This window comes from Stegodyphus dumicola, chromosome 12 (genome assembly GCF_044657685.1).
Source record: "Stegodyphus dumicola isolate Sdum_Otavi_A_Nest chromosome 12, ASM4465768v1".
In the NCBI taxonomy this organism is placed as follows: Eukaryota; Metazoa; Arthropoda; class Arachnida; order Araneae; family Eresidae; genus Stegodyphus; species Stegodyphus dumicola.
This window is the reverse complement of record NC_140779.1, coordinates 86,204,229-86,231,905: the sequence shown is the minus strand read 5'-3', so window position 1 is coordinate 86,231,905 and position 27,677 is coordinate 86,204,229. Positions and strand designations below refer to the sequence as shown.

Genomic DNA, 27,677 nt, shown 5'->3' with positions numbered 1-27,677 from the left:
TGCAAAGCGCATGTGATGTGCTTTTGATTAATCTAGCATGCATACATTCATTGTTTCAGAAATGAATCAAAGAGGGTAGATAACATGGTATGGTAATTTTGGTCGTATGCTGGCTGTTTATAAAAGTAATGTAAATTTAAACACTTATAGAGTACTTGTAAAGACATAATTAGTTGTTCTACTTTCTTCTAAACATTTTGTCTGGGGGAGAAGAGGGATATAACCATCGAACTGGTCAAAATGAAATGACTTAAAATACTTTCACTCCAAGCAAAGAACATTCGTTTAGGTTTTAAAATTAAATTTTAATACAAAATTTCAAATTATAACATTTTCTATAAACATGCAGCTTAAGTCCAGGTTTCTTAAAATTTCAAGTTGTAAAATATTTTATAAACATGCAGCTTAAGTCCAATTTAAGTATTTTCTCAACTTAAAAGGTATTTTTTACAATTTGTTTGCTCAAAAATTAAGATTTATTTAGTAGTATTTGTAGACAACACCCATAATTGTAATTACGGTTTTCCTGGGCAATTTTGAGAGTTTATTTTCTTGGGTATTTTATTTACCTGATTTGGTCATAAGAAACATCTCCCTGTTAAGACTTTCTTTTTTCTACAGGGTCTGGCATGGAAATTTAAATTTCGCGTATTTTTACTTGTTTAGCAAGCAGGACATAGAGAAAGGCTTAACGTATTTCATTAATTCCTAAAATTCGAAGTTTAATTCACGTCTAACATTTTAAATGATATTAAGTTCCACAGTCTTTTTTAAATAGCTTGAAAAATATTTTTCATTCTATGTCTCTTTTTATTGCCTTCTGTTTGCGTAATTCGTTTAATTAAATTCTAAAAATAGTTTTTTGAGTTATATATTTGAGTAATCAAAGAACGCATTCTTTGCCAAATATTTCAAAACAGGTGATTAGATAATAAAATGACTGGATTAATAGTTTCATATCAGTTTAGAAAGAAGAATAGAATCCAGGATAGAATAGAATCCTTATAGAATCCAGGATTTAGAGAACCTGTGTATGTCGTAGGAATTGCATTATAATGTAATTAGATGCTTATAAACACATCTGTAGATATTCCATTATCAAAATTATCAAAATTAGACTAACAGTTTTTCACAATAGACAAATTTTTAATGAGAGAGAATTTTAGCCAACGAGAAGGATATTGTTGCGAGCGTACGGGTTCGTAATAGATCGAATGCACAAGTCCAATAAAAAGTTAATAAAATTTATTCTTATCACAAGAATATAACAAAACGCTGTATTTTTCCTCAAAGATATTAGTACAATATCACGCAATATAGTCAGTAGCTATATTTTATACTAATAAACCATTAAATAGAACGCAATCCAAAGTGCAGAAAAAGCTAATCCGATCTTATCACGAATTCGCTACAATCAACAACAACAGTTACCTAAACAACAACTGAGCTGAGATGTTTCTCTCCGGCTTTTATAGCTTTATAAATCGGCATCGCGATGCAGTTCTAGGAATTACTGGAAAGCAAAAAATGTAGAATTACGGTTACAGCTAACATAGTAGTCAATTACATTTATTTAAATTAAATACAAATTACGAAATATCCAAAATATCTATTTATTAAATGTTAAATGCACGTGCTCCTGTATTTTTACTTTTGCGGCGTAGCTTTCTCTTAAAATGGTCTAGTGCTGCATTGCACGAGGAAATAAAACAATTTTAATTATAATTATACTAAAAATAAATAACCAAATCCAAAATTTGTAACAATATGATCATTAGAAATATATAAATCTACTTAAAGTTTGTAAATTTATGACACCTTTTATTAAGATTAGAAAACATCGGTAGCAAATCATTAAGAAATGTGATTACTATTAAAAGCTTATTAGATGTTTCTGAGAACGAAACGCAAAACGTCAGCATGTCCCAACAGGATTTGAACTACATACCTTCCGCTACTAGTTTGACTAGTACTACGTCTAACTAGTATTGGAAGCTCGCGGCAGTGGGGATATAGTATTTCTCTTTATTCTCTCCCATTAAAAGTGTGACTTGGAATAGGCAAGACTATCAATCGGCAATTTTAAGTGCTGTTGAATTATGATTCACTTAATTTTAAAGTGGACATGTGGAATTAATTAGAATATGTCACTGTGAAGACTATTAAATTTTCGGGGGTGAGCAATGGAAAGAATCAACTGCTGTTCAGTTCAGTGAATCTTCCGTTGCTTCCTGGATATTACATACACCTTAAGAGCATCCAAAGGGGGATGAGATAATTCCTGCAGTTATTAAGAAATATATCTAATCTTTATGTTATAAACAAGGAACGGAATTAAATAAATCTTTCAGCTGAAAATCAAAGCTAAAGGTTGTTTTATATTGCATGCATTAAATCGTTAAAATTAATTGTAATACTCATAGTACTCATAGGACAAGTTGGGTATATGATCATAAAGAGCAAATTTCTGTATTTCACAGCTGGTATAATTGCCTTACGGGAGAAGGAAAGCGTAGTTAAAATTTATGGCATTCTTTCTTATAAAAATGTACTTCATTTGCATTAATTTTCATGCAGAAACAAAAAATAATAAAACTTTTGTGTTGTGAAGATTTTTTTCCCGAAGTACCTGCACGTATATTGAACTGAAAATACTTTTTAAAAATTTTATCCATTTTGCGGTACGTTTATTTTTTTTTTTCAATAAGATAATCGTAAGAGAGGAAAGAAATTATTGAACATCATAAAGCTATAAATAATCCTTAAAATAAATGCCCGACCTGTCTCGAGGGATCTTAAACGCACAAAGAAAAATGTTGAATTCTTTCCATCAAGTAAATTATTTTAGAGCATTAAAGGTCAGATATCCTCACGGTACCCAATTAAATTATGATGAATTACATAGCTAACTGAAAGACAGCAGCCAGTATCAAACAAAACTAGTCTAAGGAAATCTAAGGTCTAAGAATTTGCTTTTATTTGATCAGAAATTATAAAAGAAGTCAAGAAATTATTTTCAAAGTTTTCCAAAAATAAGACGAAATTCCTAGGCTCTTTTGTAAAGCAAGGGTGAAGATTTATAAACCCTGTCTTTTATTCAAGACAAGGGTATAGGGTATAGTTCGCTTTTCAATCTTCCTCGTCCCAAATTCATCTGTTTTGTTTTCATTTAGAGCCTTATTGAGCCTATATAAGCTGTCAAGTTATATAGACTCCATAGTTATTAATTAGTGTCACTCGTCATTTACTAATGTTGGTCGACTGGAAGTCGTCTTTAAATGGTAAATAATGTAAGAAACTCAGACGTTCTCTCTTACGTTATTTCGCAAACAGCCAACAGGTTATTCGTAGGTTATCTTATAGAGTCATTATGTTATTTTTAAAGCAGGAGACGTGAAAAAAGTGCCCTAGCAGGGACTCGAGCCTGGACCTCTCTATACGCGCCGCGTGTGCTACTGTTACACCATGAAGGCATGCTGGAAGGAGAAAGAAAATACCTTATAAAATACCTAATAACCTAATGATGATGAAATGGTGAATTTTGCAAACTCTTTCACTTCCAAATTTCTCACTTTTTTGTAAGTTCACCTCAATGTGGATAATAGAGCTGAACATTGGTTGTTCGATTAGAGACAAATCTCTGAGAAAAACACCTAAGTGTCTGAAAATTTTCACAGTTTGCCCCATGTGTAATATAAATACGAGTCAAATTTGCTTGAAAAATCCTTTACAACAGTGTCAAATTTCATGCGGGCAGAATGCACGATTGACGGGAAAAAATACGTTTTTATAAAAATGAAAAGTGTATGAAAAGGTGGAATATATCTCAGATCGTACACAAACAGTAATGACAAATTCTAGCTCAAGTTTATTTTCTGTTTGAAATCGAAATTTGAGTATCTGCAAGAAATGTCTCTTCATTGCACTTTGTAGTTCAAACATATTGAGGTCTAAATATTAAAGTTTCAGCATAATATTTACTTCAAATAACACTAATAAGTATAATTAACCTCTAAGTACCTTATATTTGAGTAAAAACAAACAAAATATAGAAACTTTTCAATGCGAAAAATTTTGAAAATAAATATTGACAATCTACTCCAAGTTTTAAAATTCATTTAAATATTCTTTGCAGCACGTAGAAAATATACATATATATATATATATATCAGTAATCATAATCAGTAATCTGCATATCATTAATTATAAATTTCTATATTTCTTACTGCAGCTTTTAGGTACAATACGTGAAGATATTTCGATTCTAATAACGTTTTTCATCGTTCTGTTTATCGTAACATCTTTCTTGTTCTTACGATTTTCATCGTAAGTGTTCATCGGTCAATCGATTTCTTTTCTTAGACATATTAATTTTTAAAAGCGAAAAAAAAAATTGTTCACGCATAAGTGTATCCCCAAACAAAGCAATTATTCTTATTGCAACATTTTGTAACATTTGTAATCAAATCTGTACTCTATATCTCTTGTTGTTGTGATTTATTTTACTTGTCGTATAACAGCATCAAAACAAGTCTACGAAATTGATTGTGGCACAGAGTGTAAGACTGCGCTTGTTGTTGGCAAGGGCCTTGAGCACCATACAGGTGACAGTACGACTTTGCTCATTTCCGCCCCAAAATTTTAATAAGTTCCGAGGGTTTACCAATCCTCTTTTCGTATCACTAACCTCTCTAAAGCACTTTTGGCTAGACGCATATTTAGAGTGTCTCCATGCCGCACAGACACTATACATTTACAAACATCCATGCCTTTTCCGGGGTTCTAAAGGCCCGTCCACACGAGGACGCTCCCGACGTAGTTGACGTAACTTTTTTGACGCCGGCGTAAATTCGCAGGACGCAGAAGACGTAAAACTGAGGACGCTCCTGTTCAGCTTTTTCGCCCGCGACGCGCGCGTATAGCCAATAGCCGACCGAGTTCATATCACGTGTCATAATCAGAAAACCTTCTTGCTTACCCGTTTCAATATGGCGTCAGAGCCACACAGAGATGAGTTTTTGCTTGGAAATATAACTGTATACAGCAATAAAATAAACAGCATTGTTCACGCCATCTTCAGATTTCTCAAACCGTACATATTAGTATACATTTAAAATTCTCATTAAAGGGGAAAACTGTATACTTATAAAGCAATGATCCGACTAGTATATCCATATGCTTCACCTATTTATAACACCGTAAGTAATAGGAACCTAAATAAATTACAGTTTCTACGAAATCTGGTTAAAAGTTTCTGCCTTACAAAATTCTCCTTAATTATTATAAATATTGGCTATATCATGTGTAATAAAAAGCTCTATAAATATCCCAATATTAAATACACCAAAAACTAACTTCAGCAATATAATAACTTTAGCAAAATAGCAAATAAAGCAGTTGACTGTGAAAGAGTATTCAATAAAATACAATCACGAAATTTTGGAGGAAAGTTACAACTTGTGTCACACAGCAATCATTTATTGAAGTTTAATTAAATTACCTTTGCAGCGACTTCTACTTATTTTACATTATTTTTCACAAACACTGCTATCACAGATAGCTGAGTGGTCAGCGCGCTGCTTTGGTGGTGGACGATTGGAAAGGTGGCAAGCTCGAACCTCAACCGTAGACGGTATAATTCAGTTATCTTTTCTCATTTTCAAACGTGTTTCTTATATTTAATCATGAATCATTATATTCTTATTTTACCTATTATTATTGTTTTCATTTCTTATTTTATTCATTATTATTATTGTTTTTAATTTAGTTTAAAAACGTGCAGTGCAAATAGAAATCCTCATGTAAAAATATATCTGCATCCCTTTATCATATATCATCTATAAATTCTCTCTTTATTTTTACTTTATTACATATTTTATCATGCACATAATTTCTCATAAACTGTCCAAAGTTTGAACCTCATTCTAAATTCAAAAATAAATAAAAAGAAAAACAAAAGACCAAGGGAGAGCGAGTTAAAAAAATATGAAGTTGGTTTTATTATATGGTGGATGGTGGATATAAAGAGAATTAAGTAATTTAATTCTCTTTATATACTGTATTCCAAACCAATTTTATAAATCCTAATTTTCATACGATATAGAATCTGCAAGTCTGTCAAACTGGTCGATACTCATCCTGAAGGAATTAAAAAACAAGTAATATACTCCCCCCCCAAAAAAATGAAGTCAATTCCTACTTAGGTCCACAAAGAAAAGTTAAAAAATACAAAAATAAATAAATAAATAAATAAAAATACAAACATAATTTTTTAAAATTTTTAATATGTGAAAAAACTGTATTAATATCAAGTGTCATTCACTGCAAGTTTAAAAAATTGTATTTGAACTTGAGCGGATGAATAAAAAGCATTTTATGTACTGAAAATTTGAACGAGATATAGGGAGAGTGTGAGCTAATAGTAGGAATTTAATAATTCCAGATATTCCTTTCGCAAACAAGGCAGTAAAAAAAAAAAATCTCTTTGAACAGGTCGCTCTAAATAAATCTTTCGGACCCATTCTTGCCATTTCTTGCGGTTTTGCCTCTGCTTAATAATTGCACATAATAGTAAAGTTTCAGCTATTAGAAAAATCATCTGATTCGGACAACTTGCCGCAAACATACAGAAGAACAGCGAAGTAATAAGATACAGCTCTGTTGACGCTATATTACAGCGTCACGTGATTTTTGCGCAAAATAATTCAATTGGTTAAACGCACTCTTCGCAAGCGTACTCGTTTGGACGCTTTAACGCTGGTAACATAAAAGCGCGTTCGTCAGCTACGTTTCGAGCGTACTCGTGTGGACGGGCCTTAAGCCGGGCTCTTCGATACGGCAACCAGCATCACTAACCACTAACCCGGTTGAGCCGCTGGATTTTCAAACAGACTTTACTTATGTTCAAAAAATCATGTTAATTCAACTATTACGTATCTTCAAACGGACGATACTCATGCTTGTGTTTGACGGTAAGGAAAATAATGTAAAATTAGACTCCCCATTAAAATTGTTAACATTGAATCATTCAAATCTTAAAACGTTTTCTTTAAATTCTTGTCGTAATAACCAATCGCGAAGTTATGTCAATTAATTTACAGAAAATATAATAGCGGGCCGTGTAAGATTGCTTCAGGGATCATATGTAACCCATAGGCATCCAGTTTGAGATCACTGCTTTACAAGTTCATACTTCATTTAAGTATTAAGTATACTTCATTAAGAAGTTAAATGTGTAAGTTTTCTCTTAAAAATGAAAATTAATATTTTTGAATATAAATTAAAAAATGAAACGAAAAATAAAACATTTAAGCTTATATTTCTTTTTAGCTTTCAAAATAATATTTGAAATGATAAATTATTTTCTTCATTCATTTCTTATTTCAGTCATTCATTTTGTAGTTGCATATCGAAGTAGAGTAATCTGATTTTACACTGTTTTAAAGAAGAAGCATTTTTACTTTGTAAAAAGCAAATACAAGAGCTTTTAAAATAATTCTAAAGATTTTAGACTATCATTACATTATTTGAAATTTAAATTTATACTTTCATTATTTTGCAACTGTATGAGCATAATTTGATTTTACTTATTCATTTATTTAGAAGAATTTATTACGCTTTCTTAACTTAAGCAGCTGCTCTTGCTGCAATGAGAGAAACATTTTACAGAAAATAAATATCTTTAATCAGATTACAACCGAATTATTGACAATAGGCCTTCCGTCTAAGACTATTTTCTTCAGAAATTGTACCTATTTTTTATTTTTAAGTACCCTGATTTAATTTCCTGTGTTTCTATTATAAATGATGGCTTTCGATATCATAATCAGAAAATATTAATATAAAATGAATATATGGAAACAAATAAAAATGAGGAAAAATACATTTTTAAAATTCCAATTTATATGTATCCTCAGGCGGATGTTGATTTTACATAAAAATTCAATTCTGAAACTGTATTTTTTTTAACGTTAAAAACGCTCCGACGATATTTTAGTTTCGCTTCCTGAGGAAGAAGAATTAATACGTGAAATTTCTTATAAAATTAACAATATAAATTTGGTTTTAGGCAATTTTGAATTATTGGAAGCATTAATTTAACTTAAATAATGATATCCTCTTTGAAAATTTGTCATAAAATACAAGTAACTTACCGACTTAAGTTTTTCCTGATATTGTATACTTTTTACTGCTTTTAAGAGAATAGCTAATAGTAAAAAATAGGAGTATGATGTGAAATCTATGTTCTATTTAGTTAATGTTTACGGAAGAACATTTGATATCTACTTTTCTTAGCAAATCTGTAAAAAATGTTTTAAACGAAAATGGTTTGTAATTACAGTACACACGAGGAACATCTTATGCAATCAGCACATAAATCGACAAGAGCAGAGAGAGATTGGTTTTTAATGGTGTTATTAACTCTGTCATTGACCAATCCAGCACTTATAAAATACATGAATAAATTAATGTAATGCAGTAATATTTAATAGAGGGCTTAAATCGCTGATAAAATGATTATAAGATAAAAGTATTAGCCAACGAATTATATTAAACGAAAGTAATAAATGTTTAATGTTTGAATCAACTATGTTCTCTTAGCTGCGTATATTCAAAAGCTATGCAAATTTATTTCCCAAACTTCAGTTTTCCTATAATATAACAACACCTCTTTAGACAACACGAAGCAAAATATACTTCAAACCATTTAATCAATAAATGTCTCATTATTAATCATTAAAGAAACCATTACCAATATTTCGTGTTTCTGGCTGTCTGTATATGTATAATGAGACAATTGAGACAAGAAAGATACAAATGGTTATCCATTCAATAGCAATTACTTTGACTAAGGTTAACACTAAATTCTCCAAAATAATATCTGAGAGTTCTGTTAACAGTTGGATGCATCAGCGTTCGAGCTGCAAGTATTTCCGCTTTTATGACACTGTACAATTATTTCCTTTCATTATTATTACATTACAGAATACAGGACTAGTTACAGACAATAATGCCAAGGTGTGTTTAGATAGCAAAGTGAATATTCATATTGCATTTGTCAGTCATACATTTCCAGCTACTCTGTGGAAGTCCATACATTTGCAAATAAATCCTCTATTTGCCAATTACGAATTGCATTAGTTGCTGTCTCGTTTAGTATTAAATTAATTTAAGGTATTATTATCATTCTTTTCTTAATCATATTTATGAATTATGTTCGCTGTTTATGTATTTTGCGCTTTGTGTTTTGTGTGTTATTTGCTTATGTGTGTTTATATGTTTTTATGTGTACGTCTTATTGTATTTTTAGTTTTCCTATAAACATATATATATATTAGTTTTCCTATATCTATTTTTAGTTTAACTACCGACCATCTGTAGCACCACAGGTTGCCTCTTCAATCTATAATGCAATCCTACTAACGCCCTAGTAAAGCCATGCACTTCCCTTTTACAACCTTTATAATCTCCTAGTGCAGCCTCGTGGGACTCCAGGGAGCTTTTGCTGTAGTTAGATGAAGACGTGGAACACATACCTGTTTACCTCTGTTATACACCAGGCGTTCCAGTCCTCCGTAACCTACCTACCTCTTTGAAACTTTGGCAACCATTCTTGCATGAAGTTAATGAACGAGACAACAACAACCAGAGACATTCATTATGTTTATGAGACTGGTGGAAAGATTCAAATTCGATGATCTGGACATCAATGAAGATAGGTTTTCGGAATCTTTCAAAAATTTTCTATGGAGTAATTAGAAAAGTATTATTAAAAACAGGTATGTATCTGTATAATTTTAGTTTAATTCTTCAAACTTAGAAGAAATCATCGATAGGTACTGGATAGAATCCTTTAGCAGATGAAAATATGAGACTAAGTCCTAACTTTAACTTGAAATACAAATTTAAGTTTTTTAATGTTTTCCTGTTATGTAACCTATTTAGAAACTTGAAAGAAAATTAGTAACTGTTGATGGTGACTCATCTGAATATTACCTTTGAGTCTCCGGAATCAAACTGTGACTTATGATTTGCTTCATTAAAGTTTTAAACTACATCCCTTTGAAACGAAACAATAATGAATATTTTGTGCCAAAATATGCAAATTATTTCATTTTACTTTAGAAATTATTAGAAATTATTAGAAAACCATCTAAAAAGCAACTGTTTTATTCCATTAGTTAACATTACTTAGAAATAAAAAATACCTCAGGCGAAATATCAGCATCTAGCCTTAAAGGTAGTGAAAAAAATCCCCATGAACCGCACTAGCAAAGTTATAACAGAAAAGCATCCTATATCGAGTTACGGAAGAAGCTAGCAGGTGCGAAATGTCAATAAGCTTGGACATGGTGACCGAAAAAGAAATTGCTGGGGAAAGTTGGATGGGCAGGACATTAATACGTGGAAAAATAAGGAAAGGCTGACCTCAACAGATCACGGTTGCGATATTTCTAGTTTAGATACGGAATGGCACTTACGGTTAGGTATTAGTATGAGAAGTAGGACAGAGAAGAGATTGATTCCGAAATTATTTTGAGAGTGATCTTTCATTTATTAAGATATATGTTATTGTAACTGAATATCAAGAAACGTTAAACAATGTTTCATTTGGAACATGTATTTTATGATAAACAAGTTCCTAATTATAACGTGTTTTATGAAAGAATCAATTTTGGCTTTGAAAATTGCATAATTAAATAAATACTTTCATATGAGCAATTTTGCAACATCTTTAACAGCTTCTAAAGGAAAATGAAACAGACGTACATGATGTTGAAAATTGATCTACATATTGTTATCACAAAAGTATTACAATTAAATTCTTTCATTTTATATTAAGATAGAAAATGCATTCATTTTACCTATTATTTACGTTAGAAATTGCTACACATATGCCTGGCTTATACATCTTGGCAAATAATGATCACTGTGCAGAGTGCAGACATATTACCGCATTACTTGAAATGAATTTTTTCCTCTTATGCAAAATAATAATTCAGCATTACAACAGCGGTTCTTAACTTATTTTGCCCCCTGCACACTTGTTATGTAAATTCTGATATATTTTTTGTTGTGTATAATTTTTGCGTATTATTTTACTGTGAATTTGTATTGTGCTTATTTTAAAATTAATGTATAATATTTAATATTGTTAAACTTTACGGCAAAGCTCCCTTAAGTTTGGCTGAATATGTGTTACAGTTAAAAGGGTGCGGTTGTATTTCCGTTTCTCACGCGTAGGCTTCTTTGTAGGTTAGAGGTCACTGTCCAGCTGCATTTTCCCCTTATTTTCGCAGGGGTTGAAAACACGTGTTTTTCTCGTTCAGAAGCGAATAGTTCTAAGGGGCAGCGATTTTTTGACAGAGTTATAGGTTGGAAACATTCTTCTGTTGCGTGGGAAAGAAAGGGTCTGTCTTCTTGTAGAAAGTTCTGAATTTCTGAGAATTCCAGTGGCTATTTATTACCTTTCTTTTAATTGGCGAAAGGGAGTCCAAGTTTCCTTAAGATTGGCTAAATTTTTAATTTTAGTGTTTTTTGAGCCAATAGTAATTTTGAGGCGTTTCTTAGTGAGTGTAAACCGAGGTTTCTTAAGCCGTTGCACGGAAGGCAGGGGGGTTCTTTTTGGACTTGAAAAAAAAAGCGATTTTTAGAGAAGACTTTTAAGAAGGTTTTTGGAGCCTTAGAGGTTTGCTACTTTGACGGCGGCCCCTACGGGGTCGGCCGCGGTCAGTGAGGTGCTGAGATGGTGCGGAGGAAAAACGCGGCGGTTCTTCGATGGTCGACCGCGGTATACAGTTAAGTTTTTATCTCCGAGATTTCTGGGTACGGAGGGTCCGAGACAGTGTGGGTGCTCGACATGTTTGACGGCGGTGATTCTTGCGGCCTATTATTTTCAATTTCGTCGCTGAGATTTCTTTTTCCCATTTGTGGAACAGTCTGAACTGCTCGTTCGCGCTGGAGTATCTATTTTGCTTTAGAAAAGATGGAAATATGGAAAGTCGTCATCGCCTGAGGTCTGCTTTGGTCTTTTGTCTCCAGTTTCGACCTCTTTCTCTTATCTTCAGGGGAACTTCGAAAACGGGAAGTTGATTGAGTGAAAGTGCTGCTTAACGGAGGAATTTGAAAACTTTAAACTGGAACTATGAAAAGGCTCCGGTTCCGGAAAACAGCGATGAAGATTTGGCAGTTATTGTTTCGGGATTTGTAATTTAGATCGGGGCAGCTCCCTGAGTCTCTCAAAGGTGGTACGCCGATTTCGTGAGTGACTTTTTAATTTTCATTGGTGTTTTATTTTGATGCATAATCCTTTTAAATTTGAAAATGTTTAATACTAAAGCAAGAGTTGACATGTTAAGTAGATAAAAATTGAATATTTTTACCAAATTTCTAGCTGAGAAAGTAATTTTTTATTTAATGTTTAATAGTCAGAAGTCAATTGAACTAATTGGAGGAAGTGAATCTTTGTTTTAATGTTTAAGTGCTATGTTCAATATGATTTATTCTAAATTAGTCTTTTTAAATAAATTTAATCTTCTTGGTTTCCTGCTTAAAATGATTAAGAACTGTGACGTGTTTCACGATGATTTTTGTATTAATGGAATAATGTTAAATATGAGATTGATATGAAAACAAAACTCTGAGTAACTTAAGATTTTGTAGGGGTAGTCTGGCCAGCTATCTTAAGTTATAATGTGTGGGAATTTTCAATAAATGTGTTTATTATCTTTAATATTGTATGTTTTTTTGTGTGTATTAATTGTGGTCTACTGTATGTCACCCATGTGATCCTTACGGAAACATGGTTTTTCAACCGAACCTGGGTAATTATATTGCGGTAGTAGAAAAATAAGTTTTAGTGTTGGTGACTATACGATCGGTTTACTAAATTTAATTTTGATTTTGTTGAGTAGACTTCTTAATTGTGAGATTGTATCTTTCCCCGGTGTTTTGAAGAGTTCTGTTTGGTATTTGAAATGTTAAAGGTTTAAGGCTATCTCTAGATTTTGTACCGAAATTTATGTGTTTTCAGGTTGGAGATCTAAATTAGTTTTCATTTAGTGAGAGATAGCCTGGTAAGGATTTTGTTGTGGAAGTGCATTTTCGAATTTTGTTTTTGTCAATTAATCGTGAATCTACCAAAACACCAGGGAGGATATCTTTCTTTGATGTCTCTTATATTTTAAAGGTTTTGATTATTTAAGTACAAAGTTTAGTAGTTTTTAGTAGTTCTTTTTTTTTTCTTTTTTTTCTTTTTTGTCGAGGCACCAAGCAGTCAGTTTGTAAAGAGATAAAAGTTAAATGAAAAATATTATTTTTTTTTCTACGTAACACACTTTTCACCATTGCTAAAAGATCATCCTTTCCCCACTTTTTCAAATGAAAAACACATATTCTGTTGGAATATATATATATATATATATTCCAATAGAGTATATATATGTTAACCCAGAAATATATATATAGAGTATATATATATATATATATTCCATAGAAAATAACTGAGCCACAACTACGAAACGCGGAATACAAATAATGTGGGGTGAGTTGTGTAAATGATTAAACTTGCAGCACGAAACAGCATTGTGGAGTTATACAATGCGCATATCTGAAGTGAACAGATCGCAGAATGTAAAACAGCAAATGTGGAGACAGATTGGACACAAGGCATTATAAGGAAAGTTGTCTTTAAGCATACTGAATGTCTCTACGAACAGTTCCCAGATTTTGAGAGAGTTGCATGACAGGTCCAAACGAGGCAGGTTTTCGAACAGGCGGATCGTCTCGCACATTGGTGGAAGAGATATGGTCGTTGTCTGTTGTTGGAAACAGTACCTCAGCGAAGGCTTAATCAGGTGGCTTAGTGGCTCGGTGCATCCTAGGGCCACCAGTGTGCGAGACGATGGTACAATTAAAAGTGCTGCTAAGTCCACACCAACAGTTAAGCTATCATTGATTCAACGCTATTTGCACATTCACAGAGATCCTAGTATTCTAAGGATACGATTCGCAGAAGACTAAGTGATGCTGGGCTCAGATCTCGACTTCCATTAAGTCGCTTGTCATTGACATTCCGCAATAAGCAGCGTTGTCTTGCATGGTGCTCTAGCTCAAGCTGGAGAGTGTCCGATCGAAGAAATGAGATCTTCAGCAACGAATCACGCTATTACCTCAGTGCTGATGACCGCCGCATACGTGTCTGGAAATGAAAAAGTAAGCAATCCAATGTCACATTTGTTACTGTGCGGCACACAGCCAAAACGTATGGTGTAACAGTTTGTAAAGCAATCAGGTAAGACAGCCATTCACCATTAGTTGTGCTGCAAGGTACTTTGACTGCTCGCTGTTACGCTGGAGACATTTTGCCGACCATACTGAATATGCTAGCAGGTCGTCCATGTTATGTTTTCCAGCAGGACAACGCTCGCCTACATACAGCACGACTTTCACAACAATATCTTGGACGTGCTAATCTCCTTGACTATCCTGCCGTGCTCTCCAGAGCGGTCACGTATCGATTATGTTTGAAACAGGATGTACATGCAAATTCAGTAGTCCACAAATATGTCCCAACTAGCTGACCAGTTGCTCTATTTGTGGCGTATGCTAACGCAGAGGAACGTCGACAAATTAATAGACTCCCTGCCCAACCGAGTATCGGCTTGTATACGTGCCAGGGGTGGCTTTACTATCTATTGTTTCTCACATTCGTTTTACTGCTACTTGTAAATAAAAGGCTTTTTACGCCCAGTTTTTGATAATGTGCTTCTCTACTCGAATACTGTACTACTTCTGAGTTTCGTAATTGTGATTCAAGTCTTTTTGAGTGCATGTGTTTCTTTTTGTCCCCAAGAGTATTTATTTACTGAAATTTATATTATTTCTGAATGTGTTCCATAAATTAAAGGCGAAAAAGTATATAAAATGTTGATAAATATCATAACGTAAATAAAAGTAGTTTTCTCTATAATATTAATATATTTCTTTCTACTAACTAAGTACTTAACTGGTAAATAAAAGCCTGACTGTATTTCAAAATGAAGTTATGCAGTTTTTCCAGGGAGAATTCCTTACTGATTAAGAATCCCTGCACTAAAGTTGCTGAATGCTTATTCAATTAAACATCGTTTTATCAGAACAATGAAAACACTTTTGAGATATTTTTAATGATGATGATTACTCAACTCAACATTTTTAAGATATTTTATCTTATGTATAAAGTTTTTGCATTTCAAAATATGTCGCAAAAAATCCTCAAAAATCTAAGCATTGGCTAAATCTAGCAACAAGTAACGTTGAATCATCGCTAGATCCCACTTTCCAATTAAACAGTTAAAAAGGTTTTACTGTTATGGACATCGATTTCCGAACTTTGAGTGGTAACATTTGTTTACTTTTGAATTAGGGAAGAAAATGTATGGCATTTGAGATGAAGCGCTCTTATAAATTTAAATTCTTTGCTTTAATAATAAATTTTAATTATTTGACTGAAATATTTGTCGAAATTATTCCTGAGTTTTAATTGGGAATTCAAGAACCCACTCCTTAAAAATTCTTAGTCTAAATGTTTTTGTGTAGAAATAATAAATGCATAAAGATCTTTACACGCAATGAAATTTTATTTTGATAAATTACGCCTCACAAAGTGAGTTGTCGTATAAGAAAAATGATACGCCATTAGAAACTTTACGATATTTTGAAATAGTAAGAAAGGGAATCTTTATATTAATTACAGCAATAACTAATTTATATCTCATTAATTATATTCTGTTCAATCCATTTTGCTTCTAAGTATTCCTAGCCATTAAATTTAAACTAATAATTCTTTATTTTCTATTTTAATGAGAAGGAAGGTTCATTACAAGAAGTAATTAAGAACAGCCATACAAATTTAATGATCTTACATTAAACGTTAGTTAAACAACTAAATTAAATGCAAGCAAAACATGAGCTGAATAACAGTTTGTAAATTATAGTATAAGAAAATAATACTATACAGGATGTACAACTGCAAAAACAAATCTAAATTACAACTAGGCATAAAAAATGTGCAGATATCACGATATAGAGTCTGAATGAGAAAAAGTTCCTAAAATTATAAAAAGATTAACGATTAGTTGTTTTAGTTAGCCTTTATTTGCAACATAAAAGCCTCTTTATTAGGATGTATCAACGCTTTCCCTACTTATTTGGAATATCAGCCGTATCTGATTTAGAATACTATGCAGGTAATTAGATCAGAATTTGTTTCAGATAGACAAAATTAATACTCTTCGGATGAACAATTTTATGACTCCTAGAAAATGACTGAATATAAAAATTAATAATTTAAGTTTGAATAACTAAATTATAAAACGAAATCAAACTGCGGCATTTTTGGAAATTTTGCAAAAATATTCGGTGAAAAAATTCATCAAAAGAAATGATAAAAAGGAAGATAATATCTGAAATTTTAAATACTTGCTTTTAAATTTTTGTTTTGACCAATCCTCTAACAATCAGTATTTGTTAAGCAAAATATGAAGTACAGTTTTAATGGAAATAAGATCAACCACAGACGTTCAAATAAAAATAAAATTTTAAAAACCAGCCAGAATGATTTATTTAGTCTTTGGAAAATTCTAGGTAGATACGTAGACAGGAAATAATTTTTGTTTTCTGAATATATCCACACAAATATATACAGAAGTTAAATGGCACGTAGAAAAAAAGAAGTTTAACAAAACTTTGTGTCCTGAAAAGAGTTAAATCTAATTTCTATATTTTTAAATTATCGTAAGAAACACTGCTTCTTACAGTTATATGATATGTACAGGCAGATGGCCCTCCAATGCTTTGCCATAATTAAATAAACCAAACCAATTATAACTATCTATCTATTTATCTCTCTCTCTATATATACATATATAACTATGTTAACGTATCATCGTGCATCACCAAAGAGAAGTACCTTGCAGTCATATGACATTGTCAAAGCTTTCTGAGTCGCACAGACGGTACAGTGGTTATGGGAGCTACTACGGTACCGTAGGGGCCGGGTTGGAATCCCGGAGAAGACATGGGTGTTTGTAAACGTATAGTGTCGGTGCGGCATGGCGACACTCTAAATATGCGGCAAGCCGAAAGTTCTGTCGTATGGATTTAAGGGAGACCCCTAGATCCCCACCCAGGGATGCTCTTCCTTAAAATTGAGGGTGGAAAATAGAAGTCCAAACTCTCTGAGTAGACTGTGACAACCATTGCTCCATATAATAGGGACATGACAAATAACAAAACTTTCTGAAGCCTACTCTTTTTATGGTTTTTTTTAAACTAATGTGCTAAATTAAATCTCTACGCAAAGGTTTTTAAATTACTGGTAATAATAATAAATTACAAATATTATAAAAATATAGAAATGGGATTTAACTCTTTTCAGAATACAAAGAAATGTATATAGAATTTATCTCCACGAAATATATAAAAATTTAAAATTCATCGAAGTACAATTTGTAAGACAAATTAATGAAAATTAGTGTCTCAAAACAGAGAAAATGCTATTTACAGACTAATAAGAGGTTGAAAGCAATGGCTGGTGTTAAACTAAACGTCCACATAACCTACTGTGATTTTTCGAAAGGATTCATTTTGGTTACTACAAATATGAACTTAAAGTTATCGTTAACAAAGTTTACCACAATCCGGGTTACATAACAGAGAAATTGATAGCTCACTAATTCTGATGTGACGAAGCCATATAATTACTAATTCTTAAATTGCAGCTTACTAATACACAAGATTAGAGCAAAGAGTAAATGTAACTGTTTAACAACTGAAAATAAAGAAGGAAAGTCTGAAAGGATTCAGATTGTAACTTTGCACCACAGGGTTTATTAAGGTTTTTAGTACTCTCGTTGTATTCGCAGTTTGGCAACCTGCTCTTGAACTTACTAATACTAGCGGAATCATTTTTGTCTTTTTAATTTTACTATTAAGCATCTCTTTCTTAGCTCTTACATCCCATAAATTTCAATAGTAAAATCGGATTTTTTTAAATCAGCGTTATGTTTAAAATAACCGATATAGTGTTAAATGTTTTAAGGCAATTTGTTTCCTCAGTCGTTCTCAGTTTATCAACATCCCAGTTTCATAGAGAAATGGGTTACATAACTTTTAACTCAGACTTACCCCCCATAAAATTCAAAAGCAAACTCATAATATATTTAAAAGATGCATAATTTAGAATTGTCAATAGAGGGCCTTTTTACAAATTGCTATATTTTATCATTAAAAGTAATCGATGGCGAGAACATTTGGTGGCCCCATCTCTTTATTTGAAAAATGATAGAGATGAAAACGTAAGAATAGAGACAAATAGGACCTATGGTGCTCGCAATTGCCATAAATGTACATTTGCCAGTCAGAACACTTAATACTTATCGTGCATTAGTTTGCAAGTGTTTCCCAATCATCTTAAATTTGGTGTGTAGAATTCAAAGTATGATATTGCAATTGTAATTGATTAATTTAGGTATTCATATTATAAACAATTTCATCAAATGTTGCTGCAATAAATTTAAAAATGAAACGCATATTTTTGTGTGATTCAACATACTTTACGAAATATAACATTTAAATTGCTTCTAGGTTAAACTTATTTAGTAATTTTACAACATTTTCTGTCCAAAACATGCATGTAACTTATTTCCGATTGATAATTAGTCATTCCAAGCATTAGAGCCATCAAATTAGTTACTGCTCTTTAAATTTTACTGCAGATACCAAAGGCACAAAATTAAGAAATTAGAAATGTTATTTATTCCAGTAATATGAAGTTAAAGGATATAATTCTGATGTGACAGATGCGGAAATGATAACGCTTTTGTTCTAAATTATGAATCTAATTTCGAGACATAAGTATGTAGGGTTTTCCTTATTTTGCATAACAAATTTATTTTAAGTTTGATTACCTGTTCTAAACTTCTCAACTCCTCTCACATTTTCTCGCCAGGATGTAAATTTAAAGCGAAGTGCTATTTAAACGTGTGAATATCTCAGTTTATTCAGAGCGTGTTTCGTTAGCCAAGCGCACGTTTCGTTGTAATTTCGCGGTCACGCTAGTAAGCCTCTTGGCCTTATCAGATTAGTATCACGCCTGTTAGATTCTTGTGAGTCCACCGCTTAGGCGTAAACTTTAAGTGCGCTCTTGCACTTTTTATTTCAGGTTTGACTTGTATGTTATTCTACGTTTTAGTTTCCACAACAAGTGGACGGCGTTTTTGTAAACGCAAGAAGTCCGTCCGTTTCTGTTAAATTAGTTTGAATTAATAAAGGGTTATTTTCAACCTTCTTCTGTGCTGGTAATTAATTCACGCCTGTGCGAGAATTCGCACAGGCGTGATCTAATTTAGTTTATGTGGATCTAATTAGTTTTGTAGGATCTAATTTAGTTTATGTGGAATAACGGAGACAGATATTGCAAGTATAGAACAATAAAATCAGATATATAGAAGTGATTAAAAGTAAGTAAAAATGATATGTATGATATAATATATTTGTATATTATATAAATATATGATGCCCATTTAATAGCTTTCCTATGAAGACGGCGAGAGTTAATAGACCTAAGGCTTTGGGGCAATAAAGTGGTCATACATTGCTAAATGAACATTTTTAGAAAACGTATCTGAAAGTTAGTACTCTTGTCAGAAAATAAATATTAGAAAATGCAAATTAGAAAGTTGTATAGTATGATAAAGTAGTCCGACGCTTATTTTCCGAGCAGACCTACACTTATTATTACGTAGGTTTTTATATAAAACTACATTAATTTTTTTTTTTTTTTCTTTATAACGAACACAATGATGGAAAAGACGCTACCGAACAGAGGAACAGAGAGGGAATAAAAATGACATCTTGGGCATGCATGAATAATGCAAATGAAAGCTGAAAATGTTAATGGCTGAGAATGCTGTTTAATTTAGAAGAGGCGTGAACGAGTCTCAAAAATGTTTAATGGACAGAACGCTCAGTTTACCTTCCATATATATTTTTAACTCGTTATTGTTGAAATGGAAAGAATTTTCTGTTTGGCATTCAACATTATTATAAGTGTTAGTTTTCCAGCTCAATAGCAGGGATGACGTAAACAGTGTAAAATTTATCTATATTGAATTTTGATAACTTTAAGGCAAAACTATTTATATTTGCTAGACAAGAAACATATACGAATAATGTAATAACTTCTAGTGCTTTCATGCTAGATCCAGTATTTTTTACAAATTTAGTGTTCTAATATGTTTACAGATAAATCTAGTAGCGTTATCTTTTTGAATATAAATGCTATTACTACAACAGTCAATAAAAAGGAATTATATAAGTCTAATGTTTTTCTCTTCCTATTTTATCTCCTCATATGACACATGCAGTAATACAAACAAAATCTCTCTCTTTATTCACTAACCTTCTTTGTTTTTCTTACGCAATTTGGTTGCGTTTTATGTGGTTGTTCCCATCGGCCAGTAACAGTAAATTATCTGCTACTCCTAAATGGGCAGGCCTCGTCTGTTGCAAGATAAGTACTATGGTAATAAAATAAGTAAATAAAGAAAGAAACGCGGAAGCTTTCAGATTTTATATTACGCCGAAAGGGACTTTTCTTTCATGTTTTGTGCGTTACATTTATTTATAAAATATCATGTTCTTCGCACTTAAACCATCAAATTCAATTCAATAGCAATATCAAAAAGTATTTAAAAAGAGCATATCTTGAGAATTTCCGATACACAGTCTCGCACGCTGAAGATAAAAATATTGTTTTCTTTACAGTGTTACCATTGCTCGCATTGAAATCGCTGAGTTTGTTAATCAAAAATTCGTTAAGGTTTACAAAATATGAAATAGATTGCAAAAAATTCCAAATTTGGGCTTTCAGATGCCCATATTCGAGTGGAGGTCTACGTTATTCAAAATGTGTTGCCTCTAGGTACCCTGGCGTTTTTACAATGCGAGAAACATGCATACATAAATGAAGATTTTTCATTATTTAATTATTTTAACTATAATGCAGGGCTTTGATATTTGGTGACAACAATCTGAAAAGCTAATTGCCGATTTATAGTGGACGACGCAAAATTCCAAAACGAAATTAATAGCTCTTCTGCGAAAATTACTCCTTTGGGATATTAAATATTTTTATGTCAACAAAACGTTTATTGATGAATAATGTAATTTGGGCAACTATACGGAGACCCAATTTGCCTTGTCCCGTCGGGACCATGTAATTATAAATGGGTCATCCCTCTTCCAAACCAAAACGACGGCAGCCAGAGACCCGCAGTTCCCCCTCTTATTAGCCGGGCAAAACGTAAGAAAAATTAAAACGCAATTTGGGTATCAATTTTTAAGGTATTTTCTCTCTACTTTCTGCACGCATTCGTAGTGTAACTAGAAGCACGCCCGATGAGTATACTGGAGATCCGGAATTCTAATTCTGGCGAGGTCATTATAAATTTCTTCAGTTGAAAAAATTCTAAAATCTCTATAGTGGCTCACAAAAAAAAGTGTACGAACAATTAGTCAAGAGAAGGCAACATTTAATCTGGTTCCCCCAAGATCACATGTAAGTATGGATCACATGGACTAGCATAAATCTAATGGAAGGATTTGTGTTCATCATGGATACGATGCGAGCGTCGATGAGACCGGTAGTTATTTTTGATGGCAGAAGTTCGTTTGTTATCTTTCTCGAACAATAGGTTCGTATTTTTGTCTTTACCTCGTTGAGGAAATACAGGATGTCACCACAGCAATCTTCGCGCTGCGAAGACAGGCACTGAGCTGGTGCAAAGGTATTATTAAACTTTTATTGAATGAACCAAGCAGTAAGAATTTTACATTCGAAGTCTTTAAAACCGCTCTTGCGAAAGCGTTCCCTATAGTGAGTGACTGGGTAAAGTTAGAAGGAAGGCAAACTCTATATAAATAATATTTTCAGAATTGGTGCAAACAGACAATTTTTAAAACATATCAAACTTAGAAAATAAGACGTAATCCAGATCGAACTTGAGTGCAGGTGCTCTTTTACTAGAGTATATGTAACGTCGCGCATTGTGGAAAATATAATATTACTATAAATTCAAATTTTAATTCATTGCTCGTAGCCACAGCTAATTAAAAGAGGCAATGCGGCATTCCTTGAACTGTCAGATATAAATGTACCATGATTATGCCAAACATAATTTCTTTATTTTGTTTTCTTGTACAGTACAATAGGCTAATTGTACAATATTGCTTGTACAGTACTCTGTAAAATGTCTAATGTTATAGAAAAAATAATTATGAAGATTTTTTCTATGTTTTTAATGTTAATATTATTTTATACTTTATTTAAAAGCTGCAAACTAAGCATTACTTATAAAAGATATATAAACAATAATTTTGAGAAAAATATTTCAAAACCATTTTGAGAGTTTTCTGTGGATATATAACTATATAGCAAAAGCACCGAATATTATAACAGAAGCTGCATATTTCCATAGTTTATATCGTTTCTCTACAGCTAGTTCCAATTTTTTAAAAGATTAATAACTTGTCACCTAAGAAATTATGCGTGATCATTTTTATTGTTATCTTGTATACTAAAATATATATACAATTATGATAATAATATACACGAAGGCTTACAGATATTATCTGTATATATTATAATCAATTCCGAAAACGCAAATAAAATGCAAAAAAAGATAAAATTAACATTTCTTTCCAGATCATCTACTCATGGATTTTGTTTTTATTGAACCTTTCTTTTTCTGTATATCTAGGATTGGTTTATTTAGTTATGACAAAGCACTGGAAGGCTATCTGACAAAGAGGAGATGTCTCTGTGGTGGACTTTGTAAAGAAAAGTGGCTCGTATAAACGTTAAACATAAGGAAAGCCACGAAAAGGCCCCTGTGGCCAGCCAATTCACAGAAATTCTAAACGCGGACTGAAGCTACAGTGTTCAGTGAATTTACTGCTCGACCCCTGGTGGGCCGTATATCTAAGAAGAGAAAGGTACTTAAGAATTCAGTTTCTTCGATGAATTCGTTAGAGATGCAGTACAGAGAACTTTGGCTGTTGAGTTAAAAGAGAAACGTAGACATTTTAAATGCTTAAATTACATATCTTTCAGATAAAGACAAACTCTTTCTTTTACAACAAAGAAGAAAAATCAAAAATATATCGTAATAGCACAGAGTGCCCTAAATAAAAAAAATTCCAGATCGAATTTGAGTGCAGTTGCTCTTTTACTAGAGTATATGTAACGCCCTACATTGTGGAAAATATAATATTACTATAAAAAGAGACTACCTATTTTATCAATACAAATCGAATTAGCATATTTTTCACTTCGGATTGAATTTTATTTGGGATACCATGCATTTTTCGTTGAAATTTCAGCTTCAGAAATATCTAGAAATATAATTAAGAATTTCTGATGAGACAGTATATTATTTTTTATACTACTGTTCCCGCAATCTGAATATTTATATCAATTTTCAATATTTAAATCCGACATAATTTAGCTTTTGAAAATTTACTTACATGCAAAAAGCGTTTAGAATATTATTTAACGTGTTATGAGGATTTGATGTTTAAATTCAACTATAAAAACGAGTAGCTGTAATATTATTTAGATAATATATGGTAAGAATAATTTTGAACATAATTCGTTTACTCATTAAAAAACATGCCTTAAGTATCAGTGCTTCATTATATCGTAACGAAAAAAAATAACCAAAAGGAGTTACTGAACTTTATATGCATTTCCAATGCTGTATGTGCATCCTTTATTGTTCTGATGTTGTTAATGTTCTCATTTGTTCTTTTATGTTAATAATATTATGTACGTCTTTTTGTAATAAAAATAAGTGAGATTTAAGCTTTTAAATTACGCTTATTTTCAATGCTTTTTGTAATTTTCCTACATATTTCTAAAAAATTTAATAATTCAATATTAGGTTGAGAACGAAGTGCTAAAACTTTTATGATTATACGAATCTAGCGTTTTATTTGGGTTTAAACTAAGAGTTTAAAGAAAAATGCGGAATCAAGATTTTCAGCTGATTTATAAAAGAAATACTATTTACCATACACGAAGCACTTGCACAAACAACTAGCATAATTAGAGGAGTATTGTGATATGTATATATATATATTTTATCAAGAATGAAAGTTAAATAAAAATTATAAAATGAAAATGAAATAATATTTCAATATTAAATACTTAAATCAAAATCAAATCAAAACAATTAAAAACTAAAAAAAATAATAAATAATTCAATAAAATAAAATTAATGAAACATAATAAAATATATAAAATTGTCGAAAATCCATGCCCTTTTCCAAGGAAGAAATTGAAGAATTTTCAACAGAGGCATGCTTCTGAATTGTATAAGGATGACTGAAATTCTTGAAATATTTTTAAAAATTAAAAGAAATTGCAAATTAAAAACATATAAATTCTTGAAAATTACATGCTTAAACATAAAAGTAACATCTAGTAGCATATCAATACAATGGGTTCTCCCCAAACTTAATCATATCAGCTATTAGCGGCTTCAAGCATGTTGTTGCGAAACCGCCATTTTGAAATCACTTTTAAATGGAGCAAAAATGTAAGTAAAATTTAGAATTAATTTGGGCCTATTAATATGAAGAAACCCATTGTTTATCAGATTTTTATTTGTATATCTCTTTCATTTCATTTGATTCTTCATTTTTATTCTATCGTAGCGTCGGGGAGTTATTTGAAATTTCTGAAATTCTTTAAGATTTAAATTCAGATTTTGTAAAACTGATTAGCTAATTTAAAATTGGAATAACGATTTTGTTCACAAATACGAAATGACGAAACTCGATTCTCATGAATTCTTTGTGGCTGTTTGGAGAGATTCCAGTTACCCTTGAAAAGATGGAATCTTTCTAGGGATTTAAAAATGATTATCTTGTTTTAATTGTTTAAATTGAATTTTATTATTTAAGCATTTTAATTAACAAAATACCAGCTTAATTAATTACAAATTCCAATTTTTGATTTCAACAACATTTACTATTTAAATGTATTATTACTATGTATTATTACTATATATATATATATATATATATAAGATATAACAAGATATGATGGCTGCTTTAAGAATGACTGGCGACCTCAAAATTAACTACTCTATATTTTATATTCTCCTTTCATCCTTTCTCCCAAATTCGAGATCTTTCCATGTTACATAACGCTGCTTAGAAAAGGTAACTAAAACTAAAATTAACCAATCACTGTGCTGAGTACTTTCTGCATCTACTAGGTATAAATACTCTTTACAAAACAACTACGTCATTCCTTTTTCTATTTCTATCCTGCACACAACTTTGCGCCGCTTATGCTGTCCTGTCTAAGTTTCAGTCGTATTTTTAAAAACCCGTGTACATGGAAATTATTGTATTCTCACTAAACAAATGTTGTCTGCAAGAGGATGATTTTTGATATGTGCGAAACTAAAGATTCGTGATTTGTCGAAATTCAGTTTTGTGATCTTTATATGTGAGCCTTAACCATCAGTCATGGCAAATATCGAAAGCTGCTAAAAGTACCAAGGCCGTCTACGCACTTAAAATACATTTAAGAAACTAAACTTTAAGAGTGTGAATGCACCAGGCAGAGAACATGAATTTGCAAAACCGTTTTTTCAAAGAAAATACACTAAAGTTCTAGCACATATTTGATACAAAGAATGAAAATAAATCTTCTGCACAGTAATTGTTTTATATTTATGCCATGGATATCAGTTGTTTATTTTAACACATTTTAAAATAACTAAAAAAAGAAAATAGAAGGCACATGTAAGTGAAATAGAAATTTGGCAAAGAACAGACGACGACGTTAAGTGACTTTGAAAATGACATTTTAAGTCCTAAGCTGTAATTCAAGATTTAGAATGTGAAAATTTGGAGCTTGACTAAGATTAACGTGTTCTTTTCTCATTAATTCTAAAAAAATGTGATTTTATTAAGATTACAGAAATATAAAAATGATCTTGCTGTTATAGTAGATATTAATCTGTCATAGAAAAATAACTGAAATTCTTGAATGTATTCAGCATTTGTGGAAAACAGTATTGGCAACATATCAGAAAATTTCTTTTTTAAATTTGTAAAAATATTCAAGGAAACTTGTGCCCCGATATAAATATACTGTTCTGTTCATTGCTTTTAAACCTCGATGGTTGAATAACGTTTGCACATATAGGATAACTATCGCTTAATTTCAATTTAAAATATACGAGTAGGTTAAGATTTCAGTTTCTTGAATACGTCATTCTAATATTTATGTTTATTTTTGTTTTCCAAAATATAAACATGGAAAATAAGTGTTTTCGTGCGTACGATTTCTAAATTTTAATTATGTGATACAAGAAAACACAAAGACATAAGAAATTATCAATTATGATGCGATCAATTCACAAGCTAGATCTTAAATTATCAAATTTCCTAAAGGTGAAGCGATAATTATTCGAGCAAATTTTAATTTATGTGATAAAAGATTTCTATTTGTTTCAGTAATTTCGCGGATAGTATCTAAATTTAATTTTCTAATTACTACTTTGTCATGAAAAATAAGTTTAATAAAATGTTATGCTAATAATCATGTGAACAGCATATGAATGAAATATTCCAGGTCTAGAACAAATAATAATTAGCAAATAAAAAGCACTCAGGAGTTACTTAAATATTCGGATTTTTTTAAAGAATTTCTCATGAGCTTCTTTAAAAAGATTCAAACTCCCTTTATGCATCTACTTTTGAGAATATCTTGTTGAAAATCCACCAGGCGTATCTTTGAAAAAGATTGAACTCAAAGCAAACCAAGAATTCCAAACGTCCTTATCGATAACATGAACTTCAAGCAGGTGGTGAGAAGATAATTGAAAAGTTTTCGCTTTATACTAAAAGCAGTTCCTTTCAAACCGTCTGGGATGTAGCAGTAGGAGAAATGCAAATATCGAGATTTTTCCGCCTTCTCATCCCTTTAATACTACGCCATGAAAGGCGAGAAGCGACAACATTTGGGTGAGTTTTCAACGAACGTCACTGCATAGCACTCAATGAAGTGAATTTTACATACAAACCGCCATTTATTTATTGACGCTGATGAATATTCTTGTTATCTTCCCCAACAAAATGAATAGATGGAAGCTAGTGTGATAGAATTTTTATTACTGCGCGAAATTTTATAATTCCTGGAAATAAGGAGAGAGTTTTAGAAAATTCAATGTGAACGTACAAAGTACCTGTCCATAGTAAGGGTTGAGTGTGGCGCTTGTTTCTGCAAGCCTTATTTATGCCTTTTCACCTTCCTTTTAATAAAGAAATAAGGGTTTGATTATTCCTTCATCACGCAATATTTTGAATTTAGCGAATCATTGCATATCAGTTGTATTTTATTCAGCAATGAACAGATTAAAAGTTTAATTGTCTATTATGTAACTCAGAATTCGGTGTGCCAGACATCCACGTACCTGTTGCAAAGGTGCTAGTGACTATCCTAAGTTGAGAAACAAATACTGGCGTTCCAAAACGTAAATAGTTTCCAAGTAACAGTGGTTTTAGAACAAAAGTTACGCATGGCAGCCTAAATATAAAGAATTTCAATGATACCT

At 31.7% G+C, this 27,677-nt stretch overlaps 1 long non-coding RNA gene across 1 annotated transcript in view; it reads left to right on the top strand.

Moving 5' to 3' along the window:
* The first annotated feature begins 6,777 nt into the window (after positions 1-6,777).
* The window catches only part of LOC118193358 (uncharacterized), a 33,352-nt gene continuing 12,452 nt past the window's right edge, over positions 6,778-27,677 (top strand). Inside the window, exons 1-2 of the long non-coding RNA XR_004758908.2 lie at positions 6,778-6,971; positions 9,360-9,779. This is a non-coding gene — a long non-coding RNA (uncharacterized LOC118193358). The remainder of the gene's footprint in view (positions 6,972-9,359; positions 9,780-27,677) is intronic.